Genomic DNA, 21,238 nt, shown 5'->3' on the forward strand with positions numbered 1-21,238 from the left:
GCTCTTCTCTGGGACTTGCTTTTCACCATGAGCTGTGTGTGCCGCTCCCTGGCTAATCTGTCCATGGGTCTCAGAGGTTGATCTGCTAGAGCAATGTTGTTGGTGTTGTTGTTCAGTCGCTAAGTTGTGTCCAACTCTTCGCGACCCCATGGACTGCAGCTCACCAGGCCTCCCTGTCTCTCACTATCTCCCAGAGTTTGCCCAAGTTTTAGTCCATTGAATTGGCGATGTTATCCATCCTGTTAGAACAGTGGCTCCAGACAAAGGTGCAATGCGATGCAAGGACCCGGGAAGAAGCTCAGTGGAAGGCAGAGGCATCCATGGCATGAATCCTTTTTCACAAAAGAGAGTGACTTGAGATTACCATCCCCTTGAGAAATTGGAAGATGCTTCTCCCAGAGATGCTCAGATGCTCTGAGACCTGGAAAGGTGTCTTCCTGAAGGCTGACACACATGGAGCTGCATGGAGCAGAGGCAAGAGATTTGCTCGTTCGTAGACACTGTGGGTGAAGCAGCCACGCCTATAATGCCAAGACCTTGGCAGGAAGAGAAGGGAAAAGCCAGTGTCTCCAACTTTCTCTAATAGCTTCTGGGTCATTGCTCCTCTGGTATTGGGTTGATAATCCTGTTGTTTACCTATTTGCTTGTATTCCATTGTGTTCCTTAAGTGGACTAGACGCAGTTCACAAAGATAGTTGGATTATGGCATGATGACATAAAAATGACAAAAAACGAAGCATAATAGATGGAAGAATAGGAAAGATGAATGGAACTAGGTGTGAGGTTGGTTCAAAATATACATCCCTGAATGGCTTACCTATTTGCTAGAGATGGGCTATATTGATCTGAGTCTCAGCTGTTCAACAGCCAAGGCAAAGGGAGGCACAATAAGTGACATGAATCACAGCACAGGAAATGAAAACAAACAGGAGCTGAGTTGGCACAAAGCCACACTGTAGGGCAAGGATGCGAGGACATAGGACAGAGCACAGTGGAAACCATACCGGTGACACCAAAGTCCTTTCACATCCTCAGAGCGATGTTCCTCCTGAATTCTTGAAAACAAGCTTCATCAGGGCCAAGCTTCCAACCTCAGTAGTAGCATCTTATACTCATGGGTATTAAACCTGAGTGTTGCTCTTCTGTCTCTGTTTACACTAAGGGTGCACCTCCTTGCTTTTCTAGAGAAGCCATTCTGCAGAGCCCACCTTATGCTCTCCTGACACTGGGCTCTCAGATGGACTGCTTAATCTGGGTCCATTTAAGAGATTAGGGAGAGCCACACATTTCCACAGCAGGGAAAGATCACCAGTGACTGTTTCCTTCCCCCCTGGGTGCATGAATACTTTTCCCAGACTTCTTTGCAGCCAGGCATGGTCTTGACCCTGAGCTTGAGCAGAAGTGATATTCGTCACTTCTGAGCTGAAATGGTTGGGAAGTGAATGCATTCTTTCCATAATCCTCATCTGCTGGCTGAAAAATGAAGGCTACAAGGACCCAGAGGAAGGTGGAGCCACAGGAAGGAAGAAGCCCAGGCTACTGAGGGTATGGTGGAAGACACCCAACCAGAACACCTTCCCTGGACTGTGATGTGCACAAGGAACCAACTCCTCTTGTGTCAAGGCATTAAGATGTCTGGATTTGTCTGTTAGAGTAGCTAGCATTATTTGAACTAATACAGTTCTCCTTGGAAAATGCTCTCTAAACACAATTCCTCTCCACCAAGAGGAGTTGAAATATTTGAGTGACACCAAGTTCAAGGTTACGTTCCCTGACAACTACTAAGAGTGCAAATATTCTCTGTTGCAGGGAAGTGGGTAGGTGTAAAACCTTATGTTTTAATAGTCACCCAAGGTGGGAGTAAGATGAACACACTCTTGTCAAAATTGTGTCACCTTACAAGAACTCCTGCCTGAATAGAAAGCTCTTGTATCTCTTTTTGGAGATAAGCCAGGATGTACCTGTGTGTAAGACCAAGATTCTCCTCAGGAAGTCACTTTGGATCCGCCTTAGCACACAGTGAAAATGGTAACCAAGGCCACGTGATTTCATACAGTGTAATCTGCTGTAGTAATTTTAACCTGAAAAAAAATTTAAACAGCTATATAACCCTTTGACTGCTGCAGCCCTTGTAAACAAAACAGAACTTGGACCGTCAACTTGGCCAAGTCTCCTTCTCACTCTGGGCTTTAGTTTGCAGGCATGACCAATGACAACTGTATGTGGTGGGCCAGAACTACAATTGATAATCTATGTGTACAACGCCAAACAAAAACTCTCTGCAGCACACAATCTGTAGCATGTTGATAGGAACTAGAATTCTGTCCCCATCGTTCTTACATGGTGTAAGCACTAAACACCAGCTATGGTGGCAGAACAAACATTTCCAGGTGCCACACACATCACACAAGGCGGTTGGTGGTTTAGTTGCTAATTTGTGTTCGGCTCTTGCTACCCCACGGACTGTAGCCCACACAGCTCTTTTTGTCCATGGGATTTTCCAGGTAAGAATTCCAGGTAAGAAAATGGGTTGCCATTTCCTTCTCTACAGGATCTTCCCAACCCAGGGGTTCCCAACCATGATTCCTGCATTGCAGGCAGATTCTTTACCACAAGCCACCTGGGAAGTCCATCTCATAAGGTGAGACACTTGTAATATTTATGGACCAGGTCCTGGGAGACAAAGCCAGGAGGAAAGGGCAGTCCCTGACTCTCCCTGAGAAGAACTGCAGGTGCGCAGTTACACGCAGAGATCACGGAGGCTGGGGGCTTATGCCACCATCACATTAGACGTTGCGGAAGGATCCAGGTTTGTGAGCCTGGCTGGTGTGCATGGCAAATTTCTTCTTGATGGGTCTTTAGTGATGAGTCATCTGCAGAACTTTGTGATTTGCCCAGGAATGAGATCATAAGGGCTCCAGATTAGTGACCAGACCAACAGCATTGAAAGAACCAAGTGCTGAGACAGGTCTGGGCTCCTCGCTTAGGCCACTGTGTGGCCTGTGTAGCCGATGTCCACCCAAGGGACACAGAGACCCTGAATTTCCAACTTCACCCAGGCTGCATAGGACCTGGGTCCTTTGTGCCTATAGCAGGTAAAGCCAAACTCTGGCTAAAGGGTGAAAAATTCACAATGAAGAACCCAGATCTGATTTATTTATTTACTCTCAGTTGATGTCTTGGGCTTCCTTGGTAATTCAGATGGTAAAGAATCTGCCTGCAATGCAGGAGACTAGGGTTCAATTCCTATGTTGGGAAGACCCCCTGAAGAAGGGAACTGCTACCCACTCCAGTATTCTGGCCTGTAGAATTCCTTGGACAGAGGAGCCTGACCTGTCTACAGTCCGTGGGGTTGCAAAGAGTCAGATATGACTGAGTGACTTTTACTTCACTTCGATGTTTTAAATCATCCTGGAATCGAGCTCTACCATTTTGTTCTTCCAAAAAGGTGAAGGGAGAATATGAGAAGATGCTCCCTCACTATAGAGGTTGGGTGGCTGCAAAACTTGAGTCCTGGGGGCTGTGGGATCTGTAGTCCAAGTGCCTTTTACCCAAACTCAGGCTGTGACTGGGGACTGCTATGAGACAGAGGGCCTTTGTCACTTCGTAATTCACTATTCATCTATCCTTCTCCACTGGCAGGACCATGAAGACACACATGTCCAATTATGAGGATGCTCCAGCAAGTTGTCAGGCAGTGCCTGTAAAACTTTCCATGTGCCTATGAAACACCTGGGCATCAAGATTCTCCCTTTCTTTCTTTTTATAAAAAAAAAAAATCTATTTATTTACTTATTGGCTATGCTGGATCGTCCCTGTTGGTGGGCTTCCCTCTAGTTGTGGCGAGCAAGGGCTCTTGCAGTGCGTGGCCTTCTCATCACAGTGGCTTCTCTTGTTGCAGAGCACGGGCTCTAGGTACTTGGGCTTCAGTAGTTGCAGCACGTGGGCTCAGTAGTTGTGGCTCCCAGGCTCTGGAGCACAGGCTCGGTAGTTGTGGCACACGGGTTTAGTTGTTCCATGGCATATAGGATCCTCCTGGATCAAGGATTGAACCCATGTCTCCTGCATTGGCAGGCAGATTCTTTGCCATTGACCATCAGGGAAGCCCCAAGATCCTGCATTTCTAACTAACCTCCTGGTGAGGTTGATGCTGCCCAGAGGACCCCACCTGAGTAGGAGGGTCCGATGGGTCATATCATGTATGGAGTGATATTTGGACAAGCAGTGCTTCTGTGCAGCTCCCTAGAGACTGCCATGGAGGCTGGAAGAATCTGTGATGAGAAGGGTCTGAGTGTCGTCTCAGGAAGAAGAAAATGTCTGGGAGGATGGTTGCCTGGGGCTTGCGAAGAACACCCCTCCTGGCCTCCATCTATTTACCTTGACTTTGTGCTTTCCATCTTTGCTTTTACAAATTAGGAAAAAGTGCAAGTGTTAGTAGCTCAGTCAGCTCTTTGTGATACCCTGGACTGTGATCCACCAGGCTCCTCTGTCCATGTAATTCTCCCGGCAAGAATACTGGAGTGGGTTGCCATTCCCTTCTCGAGGGGATCTTCCCCACCCGGGAATCAAACTGGGTCTGTGTTGCGGGCAGATTGTTTACCTTCTGAGCCACCAGGGAAGCCCTGGAGGGGCCTCATTACACCTCACATCTGAGCTATGCATTTACCAATCTGAGAATATAAGCAAACTGGCAGAAAGCATCTGACAGAAAGCCCAGCTGCAGGGTAGGGGGCTGGAGTACATCCTCGGCCCTTTGCTCCCTACCAGGCATCTCAGGTCAAAGCCTAGCTCAGCCTCGTCCTCCCCATCCTCCTGGGATGCAGAGGAGGAGGAGGCCTCCACTCTTGAAGAGGCTTGGCTTCTTGTATCCTGACACGTGCGTGTTTTCTGTTTTATAGGAAGAAATGTGTCTTGGCTGGAGGCCCACGTTTCGTTCTAGCACATCCTTTTTACCAAAAGAGCCGTCCCTGGAGCTGCCAACAGTGTTTACAAGAAAACCATCCAACAATAGTTTGGATCTGGGAGCGTGGCCTGACCACAGACGTGGCCTTCCCCACCCTGAGAACCATCCATCAGGAAGCCTGGCACGTGGTGTAGTGTCTTTATTTCTACTCCAAAATGTAAAAAATGTAAAGCTGGTTTCTTTCTTTCTTTTTTTTCTTTCCAGCTGGGAAAACTCCTGTCAGTGGATGCAGTGTCCTTTCCAGATTCAATATTATGCAAACTGCATATCGGCAAATGGAGTAAACAAATATGTCCATGGAGCCTCCTGATGCATGGAGAGACGGGGCTGGGAGAGATGGGCCTGTCCCAGAACAGAGATGCAGACCCGTCGGTTTGCGTGCGAGCTGCTCAAACTGCCGCTCAAACTCAGCCGGCTCTGTCGCCATCTCTCTCCTTCAGAACAGAGTCAGAGACTGAGATGATGCGCCGCCCAGACGATGAATGCCCAGCAGCAGGGGCATAGCTGAAGTCATAAACAGACCTAGGGTGGCTGCAGGCCAGATTGGAGCTCTCATCGACTGGGGTGGGGGGTTCACCACCCAGCCAGTCCTGCACTGGCTCTAAGCCCCTCCGTCTTCAGGCCCACCCAAGGAAAGGCAGAGAAGTTGAGTTTTTAGCTCCATCTCCCCTGTCTGGCAGGCTGAGCAGGAGGCAGTACCCCACATGGCATGTTTCTGGCAGAGAGACCTTGGTCAAGTCCCTTTCGAACCATGGGCTTTAGTTTCCAGGCGTGCAGAGTTTTAATATGGGTGTGATGGGTCTGGGCTGGCTTCAGTTCTGCACTTCCAGAGTGTAGGATGCTTCTGTGTGATGCCGGATCCCAACACGCTCCCGTGGCAATAACTCAGGGAGATTAAGTGCCTTTTAAATGTTCTCTTCTAAGAAGATGAGGAAACAGATTTAAGGGAATTAGACTGTTCTATTGAAAGGTGGGCAGAGAGTAAGTGGAAAAGCTAGCATTTAGACCTAGGCCATCTTTTCAGAAATCCCATACTGTCTTTTTTTGCAAAAATGGCATCCTGCTTCCACAAACACCTGTGCATTCAGAAACCAACCCCACAAACAAACAAAACCAAGGGACAAGGAGCACCCAAAGGGTCCATCGTCAAAGTCAGAAATGAAATTTTCATCCATCTCTCCTCCATGTACCGCCTCCCCTGCCCTGGCTGGTTGAATGTTTTCTCCTGTAGCTTCTGTCCTCTTTGTCTGTGGTGGGGTAACGGTGGGGTTGGGGCAGGTGAGAAGCTGCCTGTACGCCCTTTTGGGTGAGCTGTATTTCCCACATTGTTTGGGTTTTTTTTGCGGGGGGGTGCTGGCAAGCAGAAATTGGCCTGTCCTATGCTGGTTTACAATGAAGCAAGAGTCCCTTCTCGCCATTAATTACCCCATGGAGTTTGGTGTCACAGAAACAGTTGCTCAGGCAGACTAGGTTCAGTTGCTACCAAATACACTTAAAGTCTCAGAATTACTGAGAACAAAGATTTGCAGCCATGCTCTCTGGATCCCTGATAAATCAGGCATGTCTGTCCATATTGTTTCAGAAGGGAGATGAGTTCTCAGGTGTTCAGAGGAAATGGCCCTGTAGCCAGTTTCATGTCCCGAACCAGGGTCCCTGGTGCCTGGGATGCCGTATTGCTGAGCAGATGGCAGTGTCACGGGCATGCTTCTGGTGGAGAAAAGATGGAGATAAAACCGCATACCCCCTCATGTTGACAGCTTTGGAAAGTCTCTGCCAGCTCTTCCAGAGAAGGTGCTGGGGTGGGAGGTCACTCAGGGCACAGGAGGAACAACCCAGGCCAGAGCTTCATGCGTTCAGCAGGTTGTGGATAAATTGGTTATCTGTGATCCGATTTCTGGCACCTAGCATATATCTGATATTTCATGTGGGTTTTGATCATTTTTTTAATTTTTAAAAATTAGAGTATAATTGCTTTACAGTGTTGTGTTAGTTTCTGCTGTGCAACAGTGTGAATCAGTTATAAGTACATATGTATCCCCTCCCTCTTGAGGGTTTTTATTACTGACTTGAGGAAGTTTTCAAATATTTCATCTTTGTAGAGTCTTATCAACTCCATTCTTCCTGGTAGGAAAGTGGAGAAATAAATTAACCAAAATATTCTTTGACCAATCACTGTGCCCATTTGGTGATTAGATGTCCCAAGAATATCCCAGGTAATGCATTTGGAGGGTTATTGTCAGCCTCACTGTTTTTCTTCTCCCTCTCTCACTCTCAACCCTTCTGAAATACAGGATAGGGACCCTCATAACAGAATTATGCCAATGAATGTATTTTATAAGTGGTTAATATGTGCAGCTGGTAAACTTACTTTCCTCACTGTACTGCCAAAGTTTGTGGTCTTTTGCACCTTTTTTGTGGCTTACCATGGCAGAATATGTGGTGGATGTGCCCCACTCTGCTGTATGTTAGCTGCTTGGAGATAGATGGCTTTTCAACTCTGTGTCCATGCCTTTCCCATGCACACAGCACGTGGCAGATAGATTCTGAGGTAAATGACTCTCCATGGTCCCTGTCTCCTATTCATGTCCTGTATAAAACCTTCCCTTTGAGTGTGGGGGGACCAGACTAGCTTCTAACCAATTGAATATGGCAAAAATGATGAATGTCATTCCTATGATGACATTGCATTATACCAGACTTCGTCTTACTAGTGAATTCATTCACTGTTCTGATCAAGTAAGTGGTCATGTTGGGAAAGTCCACATGGGCTTCTCTGTATGGTGGGTGACTTCTAAGACCTCAGGGCAGCCTCCAACCATTAGCCATCAAAAATTGGGGCTCTCAGTCCTACAGCCACAGGAAATAAATTCTTCTAGTAATCTGAGTGAGCGTGGAGTCAGGTTCTTCCCCAGTCAAGCTTTTGGATGAGAACACTGCCTGGTTAAAACCGCAAATGCAGCCTTATGAGATCCTGAGCAGATGACCCAGCTAAGCCACACCCAGATTCTTGACCTGCAGCAACAGTCAGATAATAAATGTGTACTGTTTAAAGTTGCCAAGTTTGTGATAATCTGTTATGCAGTTGTTAAAAATGGATACCACACACTCAGAATTTCCTGGCCACATGCATTGTGAGAGCAATTCAGTGCTGTTCCTCTGAAATCTCCTGTCTGTCATCTGAGACATGACCTCTGCACACTCTTGAAAATGAGAAACTAGGTGATTTCCTGGAGAGTAACAACAAATACCCCTGGACTTAGGTTGATAGTTGTAACATCTGTGTCTCTAGCTGATGTCCTTCCGGAATTCCAGACCCTAATGCCTGCTCATATATCTTTACTTGGTAGTTACCCTTCAAAATAAAAATGTCCCAAACTCTTCATCCTCCAAATAATTTTCTACTTCGCCACTGCTTTTTTGCCTTAAGAAAAGGCACACTACACTCGTCACCTTAGATCCTCACATCTTCCCAAAAGTTCCCTTGAGATGGCCCTCAGATCAGAGTCCCAACTTTATGTCTGGGGCGGAGAGACACTGTAAGGATCTGTAATTTCTGGGTCTTTATAAATTGTCCCTTGGGCTTCCATGGGTGTGGGTGGGTGGTGGAGGCATTGTCCCATCTCCAGGGCCAAAATGATTCTTTCATCTGGAAGGCAAAAAGTCCCAAGCTCCAGACCAGGATAATAAACCAGACAAATTGAAAAGGTACTGAGTGCTGGAGGCTCTCAGGGTTTTTCTCAGGTTTGCTCCAAACAGTCCTATATTCTCTGCCAGGTATATGTGATTCCCTTCCTTGCCTTTCCAGTCTATTAAATCTATAAGCTATTAAGAATTCAGAGAAACTGTATACAAATTTCCTCCTATATTAAATGACACTAAAGTTAACATCCAAAGTTACCAAAAGATTTATTTGATAGGGAACATTCTCACTTCCTTACAAAGTTTCAGTGTAGATGCAACCATCCTTGACAAGTATAGGTTAACATGTCCCTCTGTCTCAGCAATATTTGTCAAGATGAAGAGTCCTACCAGTTGCATTGTCAAATGCTTCTAATGAAAAGGGTATATCTTTTCAGATACGAAAAGGCAGAGGTGCAGAAAGAGACGCTGTGCATGTCCCTGCAAGAATGATACAAGATGACTGAGAAATGTCATCTGAGAGAAGGGGAAGGACCAGCCCTACATTAAAAAGGTAAAGAAATAGAAGAAAAAAAAATCATGAAGTCAGTGTGTAATTATAGTTGATACATGTATTGTGTTTTATAATGCCACCTGACCTGCCTCTTGAGAAATCTGTGTGCAGGTCAGGAAGCAACAGTTAGAAATGCACGTGGAACAACAGACTGGTTCCAACAGGAAAAGCAGTACGTCAAGGCTGTATATTGTCACCGTGCTTATTTAACTTATATGCAGAGTACACCAAGAGAAATGCTGGGCTGGATGAAGCACAAGCTGGAATCAAGATTGCCAGGAGAAATATCAATAACCTCAGATATGCAGATGACACCACCCTTATGGCAGAAAGTGAAGAAGAACTAAAGAGCGTCTTGATGAGAATGAAAGAGGAGAGTATAAAAGTTGGCTTAAAGCTCAACATTCAGAAAACTAAGATCATGGCATCTGGTCCCATCACTCCATGGCAAATAGATGGGGAAACAGTGGCTGACTTTATTTTTCTGGGTTCCAAAATCACTGCAGATGGTGACCGCAGCCATGGAATTGAAAGATGCTTACTCCCTGGAGGGAAAGTTAAGATCAACCTAGGCAGCATATTAAAAAGCAGAGACATTACTTTGCCAACAAAGGTCTGTCTCATCAAGGCTATGGTTTTTCCAGTAGTCATGTATGGATATGAGAGTTGGACTATAAAGAAAGCTGAATGCTGAAGAATTTATGCTTTTGAACCATGGTGTTGGAGAGGACTCTTGAGAGTCCCTTGGACTGCAAGGAGATCCAACTAGTCCATCCTAAACGAGATCAGTCCTGGGTGTTCATTGGAAGGACTGATGTTGAAGCTGAAACTCCAATCCTTTGGCCACCTGAAGCGAAGAACTGACTCATTGGAAAAGACCCTGATGTTGGGAAAGATTGAAAGCAGGAGGAGAAGGGGACGCCAGAGGATGAGATGGTTGGATGGCATCACTGACTCAATGGAGATGAGTTTGAGTGAACTCTGGGAGTTAGTGATGGACAGGGAGGCCTGGCATGCTGCAGTCGGATACGACTGAGTAACTGAACTTCTGAACTGAATTCAGTGCTTGGATGATTAAGCAAAGAAACATCAGGATAGGAAACCTAAGATGGAGCCAGAAGCAAGGTCATTGCTGAACCTGTATGCTGTGAGCTCTACCATACTTGATGGATGTGGATATTGGGTCCTCAGCAGCCATTGCAGACTAGCAGTCTGGTGAGTCCTGCAAATTGTTTAGTTATGGGACAAGCTGAGCACCAGTGCAGACCAGTGTTCTCTGAGAACATCTTTGCTTCTTCCCTAAATGGTTGTCAAAGGAGAAGCTAAAACCACTTTAAACTATTTGTTTATAAAAATGTCTTACATTTTATGTGCAATTTATTCTTGAGTATATTATATATTTTGCGGACATTTGAGATTTATTTTCCCGTTTTATTCTCTGTCTGATGCTGGCATAGAAAGTAGTCATTAATTTCTAAATAATTATTTTTAAAAATATCTAATAACTTCTCATCTACACAGTCATTTAATCCTCAAACAGTAATAATTGCACCTTCTTATTTCTTGTGACTAAAGATATTTTTCTTTTCTTTTACCATATTACACTGTCTAGAAGAGCACTACCCAATAGAAATATAACACTTGGTAAAAGAAAGTAAACAGAAACATGAAAAATTATTTCAATAATATATTGTTTATTTTCTAAAAAAAATTTTTGTTGGGGTATAGTTGATTTACAATGTATTAGTTTCATATGTACAGCAAAGTGAATATGTTACATGTATATCCATTTTTTAAAGACTCTTTTCCAACATAGACTGTTATAGATTATTGAGTAGAGATCCCTGTGCTTATTAAATCCTTATTAGTGATCTATTTATATATATTACTGTATATATGTCAATCCCAATCTCCTAATTTATCCCCCCCTTACCCTTACCCCTTCATAATCATAAATTCATTTTCTACATCTGTAACTGTTTCTATTTTGTATTAGATAAGTTCATTTGTACCCTTTTTTCTCAGATTCTATATTTAAGTGATATCACATGATATTTGTCTTTCTCTCTCTGGCTTACTTCACTCAGTATGACAATCTAGGTCTGTCTATTATTTCGTTCTTTTTATGGCTAATATTCCATTGTGCAAGAATGGCTAATTATCCATTCTTCTGTTGATGGTCATTTAGGTTGCTTTCATGTCCTGGCTATTGTATTGTAAATAGTGCTTCAGTGAACACTGGGGTGCATGTATCTTTTCAAATTATGTTTTTTTCTGGATATATGCCCAGGATTGGGATTGCTGGATCATATGATAGTCCTACTTTTAGTTTTTTAAGGCACCTGCATACAGTTCTCCATAGTGGCTGTACCAGTTTACATTTCCACCAACAGCGTAGGAGGGTTCCCTCTTCTCCACACCCTCTCCAGCATTCATTGTTTGTAGATTTTTGATGATGGCCATTCTGACCAGTATGGAGTGATACCTCATTGTAGTTTTGATTTGCATTTCTCTAATAATTAGTGATTTTAACATCTCCTCATGTACTTTTTAACCATCTGTATGTATTCTTTGAAGAAATGTCTACTTAGATCTTCCACCCACTTTGATTGGGCTGTTTAGGGTTTTTTGTTGTTCTTAAACAGCATGAGCTATTTCTATGTTTTAGAGATTAACTTCTTGTCAGTTTCTTCGACCCAGAATAAAATTTCAACCTAAATAAATATAAAAATTAAAAAGTAGATATTTTACTCTTTAAAAAATACTAAGGGTTCAAATTCTGGCATGTATTTTATAGTTACAAAACACCTCAATTCAGATGAACCCCATTTCAAGTGCTCAGTAACCATATGTGGCTAATGGCTCTTATTTTGGATAGGTCTAGAACTTCTAGAATATGATAAACAGTGACCACGGTTGCAAGCAGCCTTGTCTTATTATTTCCTGTTGAACGGGAATATCATTTACTTATAACTAGCTATTATTGCCATTTGGCTTGGGGTTCCCTGGTGGCTCACTGGTAAAGAATCTGCCTGCGACGCAGGGGAAGTGAATTCGATCCCTGAATTAGGAAGGTGCCCTGGAGGAGGGCGTGGCAACTCCAGTATTCTTGCCAGGAAAATCCCATGGACAGAGGAGCCTGGTGGGCTAGTCTATGAGGTCGAAAAGAGTTGGACATGACTGAAGTGACATCACACATCCACACATTGCCATTTGGCTTGGGATGGTTTTTTCTTTTTTATCATATCAAGAACAATCTTCCACTGCTAGCTTATGAAATATTTTTGTTGTGGTGGTTAGTGATATACATTCAGTTCAGTTCAGTCGCTCAGTCGTGTCCGACTCTTTGTGACCCCATGAATCGCAGCACGCCAGGCCTCCCTGTCCATCACCAACTCCCGGAGTTCACTCAGACTCATGTCCATCGAGTCAGTGATGCATCCAGCCATCTCATCCTCTGTCGTCCCCTTCTCCTCCTTCCCCCAATCCCTCCCAGCATCAGAGTCTTTTCCAATGAGTCAACTCTTCGTATGAGGTGGCCAAAGTACTGGAGTTTCATCATTCCTTCCAAAGAAATCCCAGGGCTGATCTCCTTCAGAATGGACTGGTTGGATCTCCTTGCAGTCCAGGGGACTCTCAAGAGTCTTCTCCAACACCACAGTTCAAAAGCATCAATTCTTTGGTGCTCAGCTTTCTTCACAGTCCAACTCTCACATCCATACATGACCACAGGAAAAACCATAGCCTTGACTAGATGAACCTTTCTTGGCAAAGTAATGTCTCTGCTTTTCAATATGCGATCTAGGTTGGTCATAACTTTCCTTCCAAGGAGTAAGCGTCTTTTAATTTCATGGCTGCAGTCACCATCTGCAGTGATTTTGGAGCCCCCAAAAGTAAAGTCTGACACTGTTTACACTGCTTCCCCATCTATTTCCCATGAAGTGATGGGACCAGATGCCATGATCTTCGTTTTCTGAATGTTGAGTTTTAAGCCAACTTTTTCACTGTTCCCTTTCACCTTCATCAAGAGGCTTTTTAGTTCCTCTTCACTTTCTGCCATAAGGGTGGTGTCATCTCCGTATCTGAGGTTATTGATATTTCTCCTGGCAATCTTGATTCCAGCTTATGCTTCTCCCAGCCCAGTGTTTCTCATGATGTACTCTGCATATAAGTTAAATAAGCAGGGTGACAATATACAGCCTTGACGTACTCCTTTTCCTATTTGGAACCAGTCTGTTGTTCCATGTCCAGTTCTAACTGTTGCTTCCTGACCTGCATACAAATTTCTCAAGAGGCAGGTCAGGTGGTCTGGTATTCTCATCTCTTTCAGAATTGTCCACAGTTGATTGTGATCCACACAGACAAAGGCTTTGGCATAGTCAATAAAGCAGAAATAGATGTTTTTCTGGAACTCTCTTGCTTTTTCCATGATCCAGCGGATGTTGGCAATTTGGTCTCTGGTTCCTCTGCTTTTTCTAAAACCAGCTTGAACATCTGGAAGTTCACAGTTCACGTATTGCTGAAGCCTGGCTTGGAGGATTTTGAGCATTACTTTACTAGCGTGTGAGATGAGTGCAATGGTGAGGTAGCTTGAGCATTCTTTGGCATTACCTTTCTTTGGGATTGGAATGAAAACTGACCTTTTCCAGTCCTGTGGCCACTGCTGAGTTTTCCAAAGTTGCTGGCATATTGAGTGCAGCACTTTCACAGCATCATCATTCAGGATTTGAAATAGCTCAACTGGAATTCCATCACCTCCACTAGCTTTGTTCGTAGTGATGCTTTCTAAGGCCCACTTGACTTCACATTCCAGGATGTCTGGCTCTAGGTCAGTGATCACACCTTCATGATTATCTGGGTTGTGAAGATCTTTTTTGTACAGTTATTCTGTGTATTCTTGCCACCTCTTCTTAATATCTTCCGCTTCTGTTAGGTCCATACCATTTCTGTCCTTTATGGAGCCCATTTTTGCATGAAATGTTCCCTTGGTATCTCTAATTTTCTTGAAGATATCTCTAGTCTTTCCCATTCTGTTGTTTTCCTCTATTTCTTTGCATTGATCGCTGAGGAAGGCTTTCTTATCTCTTCTTGCTATTCTTTGGAACTCTGCATTCAGATGCTTATATCTTTCCTTTTCTCCTTTGCTTTTCGCTTCTCTTCTTTTCATAGCTATTTGTAAGGCCTCCCCAGACAGCCATTTTATTTTTTGCATTTCTTTTCCATGGGAATGGTCTTGATCCCTGTCTCCTGTACAATGCCACAAACCTCAGTCCATAGTTCATCAGGCACTCTATCTATCAGATCTAGTCCCTTAAATCTATTTCTCACAATGCTATTGAAGTCACCCACTTATTTTTTAAGAAGCAATGTTATTTTTTCTCCTTTGGTTTAGTGATATGATGTTTTAAAATTTCCCCTAATATTTAGCTATCTCTGCATTCCTGAAATAATCATTACTTAATGATGGAACACACTTCTTTTTGCTTGGCAGGATTTGGTTTGCTTTGGTTTCACTTCATCAGGTCATCTTGCGTTTCACAAAGTCAGACTTTCCCTTGAAAAATGGAATGACTAATAATAGTAGACAGGCACAGGTAGGCCTTGGACTGAGTGAGAGGACCGCTTTTTCTCCTGAGGGCCAGGAAGCTGAGTGTGTGGGGCAGGATGTCCAGGCAGGGTGTGCGGCTGAGTCTGGAGGCTCTGGGACTCAGTCACCTGGGCCCCGTGCAAGCTCCTTAGGGAACGTAGCGCGTGCAGGAGAAATGGACCATGTAAGGAAATGGCAGCCTTGGGAGCTCAGCGTTGAGTCATGTGGAGCCACAACCGCAAGCACCACACTGGGACGGAGCCGTGTGCCCTTCCTTCTCTGCATCCTGAGTCCTGGGGGACTAGCCTGGGTGGTGCATGCCTCCTGCACTCCCATGCTTGTGACAGTGGCCCAGGAGCTTGGACCAGCTGGTGCTCCTGGACCAACAAGTTGGTTCCTGGACCACTGATGAGCTCTGGTCCATGGGCAAGGATAACCTCTGTTTCTGGGTCACATGCTTCCACCCAATTCTGTATCTGTGTGATCTGAGAATAATAGCAGTACACTTGGCCCTCTGGTGGACTGGTCAGATTTCCTAGCACTTTTTCTGTAAAACTAGTAACCAGGACTCTTTGCACAGAGTAAGTATCCTTACGCTTCTTGGAATTTTCATGAACGTAGTGCCCAGAGAGAAAGAAAAAGAGATATTTTTATTATGAGGGGATGAATACTTAGTAATGATTCAAACTTGACTATTAAAACATAACTGTGTTAGTTTGCTAGGGCTGTCAGAACAGATCCCACAGACTGGGTAGACCGAACAGCAGAAACTTATCTTACAGTTGTGTAGGTTGGCAGTCCCAGACCCAGGTGTTGGCAGAGCTGACTTCTCTCCTTGGCTGCCTCCTCACTGTGTCCTCATGCAGACCTTACTCCATGTGTCTCTGTGTTCACGCCTTCTTGTCTTATACTGGGTTGGCCAGGAAATTCATTTGGGATTTTCATAAGACATGAGGGAAAATCCTAAACAAATTTTTGGCCAGCCCAGTACTTTTCAGGACACCAGTCATCTTGGATCAGGGCCCACACTTGTAACCTTACTTTAACTTAATTACCTCTTTAAAGACCCTGTGTCCAAATACAGTTGAATTCTGAGGTATTGAGGGTTCCAACATATGAATTTGGGGGGACACATCAGTATATAACAAGACTACTTTTTTTTTTTTAATCACCAAGTTGAAAAAATAAAAAATATCATTTATCAAAGCCTTTGGCTTCCATAGTCACATGAAATCAGACTGTAGTTTCTTTTTGAGTGAATTCTCCTTTGCCAAAGTTTAGATCAGTGTTAACAAACTTCTTCAAATAGTTGAGAAACTTTCATCTTTTTTAATATGCTGTGTACTAGTTTGTTCAGGCCCACAAGGCCTGCTGGAAACCCTTGGGACCAGATATATTTCAGAATTCAGAACCTTTGGCTTTTTAGAAAGGTGATAAGTGACATACACCATGTATTGCATGTCGCACCCAGTGGGATCTGGGATATAAGAGCATAATAAAGCCTCTGTACTACTTCATACCATGACATGAAAACAGTAATTGGAATGATTATTATATACATGTATCTATATGTATATATAGATATATGAATTAGGTCAAATTTAACGTTAACTGAGTTCCAGTCAGGTTTTGTCTTCAGATGTTTTATGAAATAAACTACAGAATGTTTGGAATTCTAGAACTGTAAATAAGGGATTGTGGGTCTGGGTACCACTGGGATTGTATCATTTCCCTGAGAACAGTGAAGTTTACCTGAATGCAGCTTGCTTAAATATATAAACATATATGCATGTGTGCAAAGTTGCTTCAGTCATGTCCCTATGGACTAGCCCACCAGGGTCCTCTGTCCATGAGATTATCCAGGCAAGAATACTGGAGTGGGTTGCCATGCCCTCCTCCAGGGAACCTGACCCAGGGGTTGAACCCATGTCTCTTATGTCTCCTGCATTGGCAGGTGGGTTCTTTACCACTCATGCCACCTGAGAAGCCATTATATATTTGTATGTATGTGTGTGAATATATACACAGCTGGTAAAGAAGCTGCCTGAAATGTGGGAGACCTAGTTTGCTCCCCTGGTTTGGGAAGATCCCCTGGAGAAACGAAAGGCTCCCCACTCCAGTATTCTGGCCTGGAGAATTCTATGGACTGTATAGAATGGACTCCATGGAGTCTCAAAGAGTCAGATACAACTGAGCGACTTTCATGTAAATACATATAATCTCTCTCTCTCTATACACACACACACACACACACACACACACACACACACATATATATATATATAATCTATTGAACGCTTTAAGATTTGCCTATAATTATTGAACTACTTGGGCTGTTTGTTTAATGAATCAATTTTGGTGATTTATAGATTTTCTAGAAACTCTCCTCCTAGTGATTTTCAAATATACTAACAGGGCTGACATAGTACTCATTTAGCTCTTAAAAAAGTAAACTTCATATTTATGGTTAAATCACATTTTTATTCTTAACCATTTTCCACTTAATTGTATCTGCTATATATTTTTCTGCTTCTTTTAAGTCAGTACTTGGAATAATTTACCTGTTGTTGTACATTTCTTTCTCAAAAACATAATTTGTAATATTATCTTTATCACATTCTTATACAACCTTTCCTCCTATTATGTTCTCTTTCTGACACCTTGAGGTAGATGCTTAGTTTCTCTATTTTATTTCTTTATGAAGCAAGCAAATTGAGTCTCAGAGTTTTTCTCTGGGTGCTGCTTCAGTCTCATTCCATCCTTTGGTATGTAGCTGAGGAAGCAGCTGAGGCCAGTGGCTCCATGCTTTCCTGATCCTGTCTCTCCCTCAAAACTTCAAAACTGCCCTCCTCAAAACTTGCCACTATTGATTTCCCTTTTCTTTCCTATTTGTTCATCCTCTTACTTTGTGACTCTTTCCTTTGGCCTTTTCTTTTTTTTTATAATACAAATTTATTAATTTTAATTGAAGGCTAATTACTTTACAATATTGTATCAGTTTTGCCATACATCAACATGAATCCGCAATCCCACTGCTGGGCATACACACCGCGGAAACCAGAATTGAAAGAGACACGTGTACCCCAGTGTTCATCGCAGCACTGTTTATAATAGCCAGGACATGCAAGCAACCTAGATGGCCTTTTCTTTTAAACAAAACTAACAGAATCTCATTTTCTTCTATTAAAAGCCCAAAGAAGCCAAAGCCTTCTCTTGAACCTGTCCTCCCTACTTTTGCAGCTGAAATGTCAGGAGATGTGAGCACAGTGATCCCACCCGAAGGTGGGACGCCTGTAGGGATCACAGGGTCTAATGAGTGACAGTGGCCGTAGCAGCTGAAGTGGAGAGAAGTCAGTGAGATGAAGATGATGAGATGAAGAAATGAAGGAACCTGGGGCCCAGAGGGAGCGGGCACAATGCATCACACAATCATCAGAAGCAGTGGGTGTTTTCCGTTTGGTTTGTCTTTTAGGAAAGCATGTGTGTGTTAGTGGCTCAGTCGTGTCTGACTCTTTGTGATCCCTTGGACTGTAGGCCACCAGGCTCTTCTGTCTATGGAATTCTCCTGGCAAGATTACTGGAGTGGGTTGCCATTCCCTTCTCCAGGGGATCTTCCCAACCTGGGGATCGAACCTGGGTCTCCTGCATTGCAGGCAGATTCTTACCGTCTGAGCCACCAGGGAACCCCTTAGGAAAGCATGGTGTGTCTTAATTATCCTCTCTTGTTTTCTATTTTCTCTTTTTTCCCTCCTTTTTGAAGGGGTGGTGGTGTTTTGTTGTTTTTTGCTATTTTCTTGCTTCTTCCGTGTGGTTTGTTTTCTGATTTCCTCTTGGCAGTTTCTGTGAGCTATAAAGCCTTTTACATTCTATTCATGGTTACATTAAATAGCTTATATGTCACTTATTATCAGTGCCAGGTATATCTATGAATGTCTCTCTGTTGTCTAAGATGAAGAGAGATTCTTATTTTTAACTCTCCCCTCCTCTCTTTGGTTTCCCCTGCACCTGGCCCTCCATCCCCACTCTGGCCTTGTGCTGATAAACTGTTACTTTTGACTGAATTTCTTATAGTTAAATTGAATTTTTTTAACATTATGTATATTCTGCTGAAAGGATTAACTATGACATTTGCATTCTGTTTTGTGACCACATTTGTAAAAGTAACTCATTATATAGAATTGCTTTTTAGCGTAAATGCTTTTAGTGCCTCCAGTTGAAAGGCAGGAAGGAAAGGGCTGGGGATAAAACATTAGATGATATTATGGGTGAAAGACCCGGCTTCAGCCCATGGTTAGGCCTATTGGGTGCTCACTGGGAACTTGGGAAAGATTTCTTCTTTCATCTCATCACCCATCCTTGACCACTCCACTTACTCTGTCTGCAATGATAATGGACCTGCCTATAGGACCAGAGGTCAAAAATGATACCAGTATTGGATGGCTTTCTTGGATTGCAGCCACATCAGACATCTTTTCTGAGAGGCAGAGCCCCATGGAAGTTCTCTGGCTCTCTTGCTCTGGGTTTCCTTCCTGCCTATTCTTGTTGTTGTTCTATACAAACCATAATACCCTTCCAGCATAGCTTTGGGCTTAGATATTTGGCCTATGAGTGTAGTTTGTCAACTGTCAAAACATTTTCTGGGAGCATCCAGGTATCTTTCCCACCTTTCATAGGGTTGATACATGTTTGAGAAATTTCATGGAAACAATCTGCAGATGGGAGGTTGGCAGCGCTCTGGGTAGGGATTACAGGGCTGTGGACACAGAAGTGAAAGCCAACATCCTACATTGTCTCCATCCCAGTGGTAACCCTGCTGGTTGCAGTCCTTGTAGAGGACCCAGCAAATGTATGGATGTACCAGATACTAAAGACATTCACATGCTTCCCAGGGATGCCATCCTGGCCTCCATCCGAGTGTGACTGTGTTAATGAACTCCTCTCATTCAGTCTTGAAGGCTTCTTGGGGGTAAGGCAGCACTTTATTTTTCTCCAGAGAAAGGACTTGAGCCACAGGACATAAACTCGAGTTCAGATTTGGCTCACTACATGTTAATGTTTGAGTTGTTTTCAAGAATTTAAGAAAAGTTATAGGCTTGGATCCATTGAGATTGGTTTACTAGCTTGGGGGTCCTTCATTTTTACTTTTTGTGCTGAGAGAGAGAGTGTGTGTGTGTGTGTATGTGTGTGTGTGTATGCGTGGCATTTCTTTTTCATGAACTCATGCCTGCTATTTAACTGGAGAGTTGGTGGCTGCATTTTACAGCAATGCCCTTTCAGGTGTGGTCCACAGATGAGCAGCATCAGCACCACTGGGGGGCTCGTTTGACACGCAAGTTCTCAAGTGCCATGAATCAGAAACTGGGGGTGGCGCCCAGCAACCTGTGTTTTAACAAGTCCCCCAGGGGACATTAAAGAAAGGGAACCGCAGTCTTAAAGATGATCCTCTCTACCTTTCTCAGCCTGCACTTGAGGTACTAATACTCCCCCACAGGGAGACTGATTTACCCAAGATCCCGTGTAGGGTCAGTGGCAGACCAGAGATTAGAACTCAGGTGTTAGACATGAAGACAGCTGACATCACAACTGGAATACAAGAGGTATTCAGTACTGTGATTTTTCCTTCCTCTTGCTTCTGCCCCTGCCTAGGAGCAGCAGGACATAATCAGCTAGTGATGCTCTGCTGTCTCTCAGTGCTTGTCTCTCTTTCTCCCTTTAATTCAGACAGAACCCAGAGAAAGGTCCCCACACGTGCTGTTAACTCACTGTGCATCCAGGAGCGAGCCACTTTGCCCGTGTCCCCATCACGATGGTGAAGAAGTGAAGGGTTGGCCGGCCTCCCTAAGATCCCTTCCAGTTCTGACTTCCTAGGGCTTCATGGCAGGCTCTGACACACACGTTTCCCTGGTCGGCTATCAGCGGCCATCTGGCAATTAGCAGTCTCTGAGGCAGCTAATCCCACTCTGAGCTGGATTAAAGCTGAAGTTTAAAACATGGAGATAGGCAGGTGATTTATGTTTGAGTCTTTGGGTCCTGCTGTCCCTGGCAGCCCAGTGATGGAGGACAGAAAAGCTGATTTGCTCCCTTATCTATCTCAGGAGGCTCAGCGAAGCCGGATCAGCTTTCCAGGGGGACAACCTGAGCTGGGGGGTGTGCTGGGCTGCAGGAGGTGCTGGGGAGCTCTGGGAGCCCAGCCCTTATCCATCAGGGCATGGCCGGGCTGGCTGGAGGAGACTGGAGAGAGCCCATTTCTGTGTTCAGTGCTATATTGCTAGAAGCATGTGTGATGGGGGAGGCAGGGGACAAAGGCCAGATCATTTTGAACCAGGACTCCCAGATGCCATCAAGGGCCCTGGGGTGGTGGCCGACAAGCCCTCTGGCTCCTGTGGGGGTGCCCTCTCATTAGGCAACATGGTCAGAAACCAAACCCGTGTGTTTGTTCACAGCCTGCAGAGATAATTAACTTATCTCCACAGAGGGACTTGATTACATTCCTAGC

The 21,238-nt window shown here is 44.1% G+C and overlaps 1 long non-coding RNA gene across 1 annotated transcript in view; it reads left to right on the top strand.

The window, feature by feature from the left end:
• The window catches only part of LOC102390492, a 286,855-nt gene that overhangs the window by 220,540 nt on the left and 45,077 nt on the right, over nt 1–21,238 (top strand). The window contains exons 6-7 of the long non-coding RNA XR_006543526.2: nt 4,899–5,091; nt 9,040–9,155. This is a non-coding gene — a long non-coding RNA (uncharacterized LOC102390492). The remainder of the gene's footprint in view (nt 1–4,898; nt 5,092–9,039; nt 9,156–21,238) is intronic.

Source organism: Bubalus bubalis, chromosome 12 (genome assembly GCF_019923935.1).
Source record: "Bubalus bubalis isolate 160015118507 breed Murrah chromosome 12, NDDB_SH_1, whole genome shotgun sequence".
In the NCBI taxonomy this organism is placed as follows: domain Eukaryota; kingdom Metazoa; phylum Chordata; class Mammalia; order Artiodactyla; family Bovidae; genus Bubalus; species Bubalus bubalis.